General features: G+C 55.0%; 1 long non-coding RNA gene across 1 annotated transcript; it reads right to left on the bottom strand.

Moving 5' to 3' along the window:
• Positions 1–738: 738 nt before the first annotated feature.
• On the bottom strand, positions 739–4,760 carry LOC108520495 (uncharacterized). The gene is made up of 3 exons (XR_001882921.1): positions 4,717–4,760; positions 3,907–4,090; positions 739–3,042 (listed from the first exon to the last, which is right to left on the bottom strand). It is a non-coding gene; the product is annotated as an uncharacterized LOC108520495 (long non-coding RNA).
• Positions 4,761–6,707: the final 1,947 nt, after the last annotated feature.

A 6,707-nucleotide genomic window follows, 5' to 3' on the forward strand; every position in this document is an offset into this window, starting at 1 on the left:
GTTGTTTCCGCAGCCCCAGGGCCTGACACCGTGGGACTTCTGCAGGCTGGTTGGGGTGAATGAATGATTGATTGATGAATGAATGAATGAATGTCAGTTCAGCTCCTATTTCACCGCCTGGAATTTACTAGGGGCCTGGAATTTCTTTCCACCTCTCTCTCTGTGTGTGTGTGTGTGTGTGTGTGTGTGTATATATAATTTTTTTTAAAAACACGGTCTCGCTCTGTTGCCCAGGCTGGAGTGCAGTGGTGCAATCTCTGCTCACTGAAGCCTTCAACTCCCAGGCTCAGGTGATCTTCCTGCCTTAGCTTCCTGAGTAGCTGGGCTACAGGTGTGTACCACCATACCTGGCTAATTTTATTTTAAGTTTAATTTTTTGTACAGACAGAGTCTTTGACCTCCCAAAGTGCTCGGATTACAGGCATGAGCCACATGCCCGGTCCCATGGCCACAATTTTTTTTTTTTGAGATGTAGTCTTGCTCTGATGCCTAGGCTGGAGTGCAGTGGTACAATCTTGACTCATTGCAACTTCTGCCTCCCAGGTTCAAGTGATTCTTGTGCCTCTGTCTCCGGAGTAGCTGGGATTACAGGTGTGTGCCACCATGCCCAGCTAATTTTTGTATTTTTAGTACAGACAGGGTTTCACCGTGTTGGCCAGGCTGGTCTCAAACTCCTGACCTCAAGTGACTGCCTGCCTCAGCCTCCCACAGTGCTGGGATTACAGGCATGAACCCGCCCCATGGTCACAATTTAAGTACCCTTCTGTACCCTGAAGCTCTGCCCTGGTCACTCACAGAGCCCACATGGACCAGAGTGCCAAACTGTGGTTCAGCCAGCGGCCTCTCCCGGCTGGCCACTGGCGAAGCCCCTCCTGTAAAACCAGGAAATGGTGGCAGCCCATCCCTGAGCTGGCCCCAGTGAGCTGGCTGGCGGGGATTCACGCCCCTTCAATGGGGGCCGGCCCTGTGATCGCTGGAGGTAACAGAATGCTGGGGAAATGGAGCCGCACCTTAATGAGGCTTCTGTGTGTTGCTTCTGCTCCTGGGAAGTTCTCTTTGCCATGTGAAAGTCTGGCCACAGTGCTGGAGAGACCAAGGCCTTGAGGTCCTGAGGCTGCATGGAGAGCAAGAGACCCAGGCATCCAGGACCTCATTCCATGGAGAAGAACCATCCAGCTGAGCCCAGCCAGAAACATGAGAGAGGAGAGAACTGCAGCTGTTTTGAGCCACTGTATTTCAAGGGGGTTGGAAATGCAGCAGCAAAACCACAGCAAACAGTGATGCCTTTGGCCCCAGAGCTCACTCACACCCTGACCCAGCCTCTGCTAATGAGTCACCCCCTGAATACAGCTCTATGCAAACCAGCCTGTCCCTGCATCTCCACACTGACAACTTCAGACCTCTGCCCGTCTTCTTTCAGGAAACTATCGCCTGTGCTTCCAGGAGGACATCCCATCCCATCTAGCTAGAATTAAGCAGGCAGAGGAACTCGGAAGGACTGGACTGGCTGAGTCTTCCAGACTCCATCTTTCTCCCGTGCTGGGCGCTTCCTGCCCTCAAACATCAGACTCAAAGTGCTTCAGCTTTTGGGTTCTGGGACCTACACCAGTGGTTTCCCAGGGGCTCTAGGGCCTACACCAGTGGTTTCTCAAGGGCTGTTCGGCCACAGACTGAAGGCTGCACTGTTGCTTCCCTATTTTTGAGGTTTTGGGACTCGGACCAGCTTCCAGGCTCCTCAGCTTGCAGACGGCCTATTGCGGGACTTCACCTCATGATCGGTGAGTCAATACTCCCAGTAAACTCCCCTCCATGTATACATCTATCCTATTAGTGCTGTCCCTCTAGAGAACCCTGACTCATACACTGGGGTGATGTCAACGCTGCTGTGACTGTCATTTTCTTGTTCTAGAGAAACAGTGGACCCACTGAGACAAAGGGCAGGGGAGGAAAGGCCCGGGGTGGGGCTGAAGACACAGGTTCCAGGCCCGGCCCTGCTGCTGTCAGATGAGGCTTCTCCTCCGTTGAGCAGGTACAGTCGTAGGCCCTACTCTTGAGCTTGCCGTGTGGGTTGACTGTGGCAGTCCACATACAAACACTCAGCATGGTGCCTGGCATGCAGACAGGATTCCATAAATCTTGGTCGTCATAGAAGTTTCCATTTCTTACCACCGAGCACTTCATGACCCCTTTGGTCAAATGACTTCCCTCTCTGGACCCGTGTCCACTTCCACGTGGTGGCGGGCTCAGGACAGATGGCTTTGTAGCCCCATCCCATGCCATTTCATTAGCTCCACCCGTGCCATTTCATTCCATTCTCTTCTTTAGCTTCTCCGTGCCTTGGCTTCCCTGTTGGGGTGATTTCAGTACCACAGGGAGGACAGCAGTCTGGGAGCTGTCCATGGAGCTGAAGTCACCGGAGGGCACCTGGTGGAGAAGGTGGGGTGGGGCTGAAGGTGGGGGTGTGAGGGAAGCAGCAGGGGATGGCCAGAAATGGAGGGAGCTTGCATCCACTGGGCACAACTGGGTCTTCCATGCCATGAGAGCTCATGGAGTCAGCCTTTTCCGTGCCCCAGTTGGGAACTGAGGTGTGTTGATTGGGGCACTAGGAACAATAACCTGCCAGCTGTGGCTTGGCCAGCCCCTCTGCCACTGCTTTCCTGCCCATCAGCCCTTTTCCCTAGAGTCCTTCTTCAGCCAGGTCCTGAAAAGTCACACCTTTTGGCCAAGCTGCTGAAAATACCACTCAGCCAGAATTCGTGTGCTCATGCCAGCCTCATTCATGACACCCCCAAACCAGAAACAGCCCAGGAGCCCATTAACAGATTCATGGGAAAATGTATTGCAGTCTATTCCATCACTTGACTCTTACACAGCAGTGAAGACAGTGTCCCATCACCGGACTCTTACGCAGCAGTGAAGACAGCTATCCCATCACTTGACTCTTACACAGCAGTGAAGACAGGCGAATTGCAGTTATGCACAGCACGGATGCCTCTCTCAATCACATTGAACAGAAGTGGCCAGGCTCGATTCTGTGTGATCCTGTGTGGATCACAAACAGGCAACATAAAGGATGGTGTTTGCGGGTGGATGTTAAGGGAGAGAAGGGGTTCTCTTCATCACAATGGTGGCTGGCCTCCAGGAAGGGAGGGACAGCAGCTGGGAGGCCAGGGGCCTCTGGGATGCTGAAAAAATTCTTCTTCTTTTTTTTTTTTTGAGACGGAGAATCACTGTGTGGCCCAGGCTGGAGTGCAGTGGTGGGACCTCAGCTCACTGCAACCTCCACTTCCCGGTTCAAGCAATTCTCCTGCCTCAGCCTCCCGAGTAGCTCAAATTACATGTGCCTGCCACCATGCCTGGCTAATTTTTCATATTTTTAGTAGAGACAGGGTTTCGCTATGTTGGTCAGGCTGGTCTCGAACTCCTGACCTTAGGTGATCTGCCCACCTTGGCCTCCCAAAAGGCTGGGATTACAGGCATAAGCCACCGCACCCAGCCCAGAATGGTTAATTTTATGTTACATGAATTTCACTCAATAAAAAGAAGACAGGAAGGGGAGAGAAAGAAAGAAAAGGTAGGGAACAGCAGGGGCCCAGGGGAGTCAAGGTGCCTGCCTGTGAGTGTCCCCAGCAGCCCACCTCTCCTCCCCTCTTCCTCTACCTGCAGGCCCTGGAAGCACAGGGTTGTCCCCTGGAGAAGTCTGGAGTGACTTTTAAAACATAGATGTGGGGACCCATCTGATTCTGAGTTTCTGGCCAACAGCGCTCTGTGTGGTTCAGAAGTTGCATTGTCTCAGGATAGAAGCAAAGTCCAGCTAACACCTGTCAAGGGCCGGCCTCTTGCCAGGGCCTTGGCCCAACTTTCTCCTTCACTCCTCCCAAAGGCTCTGGGAAGCAGGGTACTTACTGATGGTAAGAAATGAAGCTCAGAGAGTTTCAGCGCCAAACTCAGCATTGCACCACCAGAGCACAGGAGGGCACGGGACTCACAGCACCAAAGCATGAGGGGACAGGGGACTCACAGCACCGGAGCACAGGAGGATGCAGGACTCACACCCCCGGAGCACGGGGGGAACATGGGACTCACACCCCTGGAAAATGAGGGGACGCGGGACTCACACCTCCGAAGCATGGCAGACAGGGGACTCACAGCACATCTTTAACTCCTAATCCCAGCTACTTGGGAGGCTGAGGCAGGAGAATCGTTTGAATCTGGGAGGCAGAGGTTGCAGTGAGCTGAGATCGTTCCCCTGCCCTCCAGCCTGGGCGACAGAGCGAGACTCTTCGGTCATTTCCCTTTACTCCACGGCTACTTTGGTTTTTCTCTTCTTTTTTTTTTTTTTTTTTGAGATGGAGGGCTAGAGTGCAGTGGTACGATCTCCGCTCACTTCAACCTCCGCCTCTTTTTGTATTTTTAGTAGAGAGGCCTAGAAGGCTCAGCTGCAGCCACCTGCCCCCACAGGGCATTCCTGGCCCAGAAAGGGTAAAATCAGACTCTCAACTCATTCAGCTGAGTGGCTTGTCCCGGGTCTGCTGTAACAAGCGACCACCAATGGGCGGCTTAAAGCAATAGAAGCTGGCTGGGCCCAGTGGCTGCACCTGCAATCCCAGCACTTGTGAGGCCAAGGCGGGAGGATCGCTTGAAGCCAGGAGTTCAAGTCCTGGCTGGGCAGCATAGTGATACCCCTCCCCACCTCTAAAAAAAGATGGTGCACACCTGTAGTTCCAGCTACTCTGGAGGCTGAGAAGGGAGGCTTGCTTCAGTCCAGGAAGGTGAGGCTATAGTGAGCCGTGATTGCGCCACTGCACTCCAACCTGGGCAAGAGAGTGACAGCTTGTCTCAAACAACAACAATAATGACAACCAAAACACCCAGACACATACCGCCTCACAGTTCCGTAGGCCAGATGTCTGATAGCAGAGTCACGAAGTGGAAATCAAGGCTTGGGCAGGGCCACAGGCTGCAGGGGAGGCTCCCCACTGCCTCTTCCAGCTTCCCAGGCCCCAGGCATCCATGGCTCCCGTTCCTGAGGCTGCATTGCTCCCGCTCTGCCTCTGCGGTCCCATGCCTCTCCCATCTGTGTCCAATCTCCCTCTGCCTCCCTCTTAGGAGAACTCATGGTCACGTCGGGTCTGTCCACATGCTCCCCTTCTCTCCATCTTTAACTCAATCATGTCTGCAAAGACTTTTCACACGCAGTCACATTCACAGGGTTAGGGTTAGGGACGTGGATGTCTTTTAGGGGCCATTTTCAGTGGCCACAGCAAGTGTGAGTGAGGGGACCAGGCCCTGGTTTCTGAGCCCCTGTGGTGTGCTCAGTCCCTATGAGGTTATAGGTGAGGTAAGAATAGTTGCCCCCATGGCCAGGCGCGGTGGCTCACGCCTGTAATCCCAGCACTTTGGGAGGCCGAGGCGGGCGGATCATGAGGTCAGGAGATCGAGACCACAGTGAAACTCTGTCTCTACTAAAAGTACAAAAAATTAGCCGGCGCGGTGGTGGGCGCCTGTAGTCCAAGCTACGCAGGAGGCTGAGGCAGGAGGGCAGTAGAATGGTGTGAACCCGGGAGGCGGAGCTTCCAGTGAGCCGAGATCACGCCACTGCACTCTGGCCTGGGCAACAAAGCAAGACTCTGTCTCAAAAAAAAAAAAAAAAAAAAGAATAGTGGCCCCCAGCGTGGAACCTGTTTCCGTGTCTCTTTTTCTCCCTCTAAGGCAGCACGGGCAGCCCAGCTGTGCCCTCCCAAGCAGGTGAGGCTGGCAGAGCCCTCTGGGTTTCTCCATCCTTGCCTGTAAGTAGGGCTGAAAACAGCTTTCACCCAGGTGCTAGGAAACGAGATGCTGTGTGTAAAGTGACTGGCGGCTGCCTGGCCTGGTGGTAAGGCTCCTGGAAATGGGTGACTGCATGAGTCCAGGCTCACACTGCTCGAAAGAACTACTGGAGAATGGGTCATTTATGAAGAAAGGCTTAATTGGCTCACAGTTCCACAGGCTGTGTAGGAAGCATGGCTGGGAGTCCTCAGGAAACTCACAGTCATGGTAGAAGGGGAAGGTGAAGCAGGCATGTCCTCACAGGGCGGCCAGAGAGAGAAAGAGCACGAGGCGGGAGGCGCCATGAACTTGAAAACCATCAGATCTCGCGAGAACTCACTGTCGCGAGACCAGCGAGGCGGAAACCGCCCCGAGATCAGTCAGCTCCCGCCAGGCCCCGCCCCCAACCGTGGGAATGACAGTTGAACAGGAGATGGGCGACCCAGACCCGGACCACATCAGTGGCTTTCAGGAGACGTGAGGAGCGATGCAGGCACGGCCCCCTTGGGAGAAAGTGTCTGCGGGAAGCGCTCTGTGAACTCGGCGGTACTCACCATGGGCTGGGCGCGTTTTCAGCGGGGGCGGCAGGACCTTGGGGATGGGGCCACACTCTGGGGAAGCCTGTGTGGGGGAGTGAGCCCCGCTCTGTCTGGGCAGAGGCAGCCCCAGCACCGCGGAGGGCGTTCCTTAGGTCCGGACGGGGGCACAGTCAGGCGTGAATTCCGGGCCCTGAGCTGGGGCCATCATCTCCTTCCCTCTGAGAGCGAGTACAGGGGCCACTGCAGGTGCCGCTGGAGTGGCTGTGCGGCCGTGCCGCGCCGTGCTGCTGTGCCGGTGCGTGCCGTGCTGTGCTGTGCTGGTGCGGGCTGGTGCCGTGCCGGTGCCCGCGCCGTGCCGGC

This window comes from Rhinopithecus bieti, unplaced genomic scaffold (assembly GCF_001698545.2).
Source record: "Rhinopithecus bieti isolate Rb0 unplaced genomic scaffold, ASM169854v2 scaffold_1618, whole genome shotgun sequence".
Lineage (NCBI taxonomy): Eukaryota > Metazoa > Chordata > Mammalia > Primates > Cercopithecidae > Rhinopithecus > Rhinopithecus bieti.